We start from the raw sequence: 1,150 nt of genomic DNA, 5'->3' as shown, positions 1-1,150 counted from the left end.
ATTTCATGATTTCATCTTTCTTTACTGCTGAGTAAAATTCCATCATATAAATGAACCACATTTTCATTAGCCACTCATCAGTTGAGGGACACTTCAGTTGCTTCCATCTCTTAGCTATTGTGAAAAGAACAGCAACAACCATGGATGTACAAGTGTCTCTGCAATAGGATGAGTTCTTTGGATATATGCCAAGAAGTGGTATAACTGGGTCAAATGGTAGGTTCAGTTTTGGTTTTTTAAGAGTTCTCCACACTGTTTTCCATTGGGGTTGAAAGAGACTGCAATCCCACCAGTAGTGGGTGAGCATTCCCCTTTCCCCACACCCTCTCCAACATTTGGTATCATTTGTTCTCTTGATCTTAGCCAGTCTGGCTGGGGTAAAATGAAATCTTAAAGTGTTTTCAATTTTGGAGCTGGAGCTGAATCACTGAGATCTGAGCTGAGTCACTTGTCTGAAGCTGTAACACTAAATCCTGTGATTCAGTCTCCCGGGGGGGGCTATCCTTCCGTCATCGACTCACAAAGACCCTGCTTTCGCTGTTTCTCACACCTCCCCTTGTGACCTGGTGGCCAATGAGTCTCGAAACCTAGAGGGAGTGCATGGTGGAAATTGAAACGGAACCCGACCGCGCAGCTGACAGTGGTCCTAGAGCTGCCAGCTCCAGTAGCAGAGACCCACGGCAACACGGAGCGCGAAACCCGCACACCCCAGCGGCAAAGAGCCAGGGGCCCGAACAGCAGACGTGGCCCGCGGGACCTGCTGCACTCCAGCGACATGTGGGAGACCGGCGCCATGCCCAGCAGCTGGCGCCCCGAGATCCCTGCCCGCCCATATCTGGCACCCAACGTGGGGCTCGAAGCCATGACCCTGAGATTAAGAGTCTCATGCTCTACCGACTGAGCCCATAATTGTGAAAAGAGCAGCAACAAACATAGATGTACAAGTGTCTCTGCAATAGGATGAGTTATTTGGGTATGTGCCAAGGAGTGGTATAACTGGGTCAAATGGTAGGTTCATTTGTAGGTTTTTAAGAGTTCTCCACACTGTTTTCCATAGGGGTTGAACAAGTTTGCAGCCCCACCAGCAGTGGATGAATGTTCCCCTTTCCCCACATCCTCTCCAACATTTGGTATCATTTGTTCTCTTGAT

This window comes from Nannospalax galili, unplaced genomic scaffold (assembly GCF_000622305.1).
Source record: "Nannospalax galili isolate Female #2095 unplaced genomic scaffold, S.galili_v1.0 scaffold405, whole genome shotgun sequence".
NCBI classification, from domain to species: domain Eukaryota; kingdom Metazoa; phylum Chordata; class Mammalia; order Rodentia; family Spalacidae; genus Nannospalax; species Nannospalax galili.
This window is presented reverse-complemented; position numbering follows the sequence as displayed.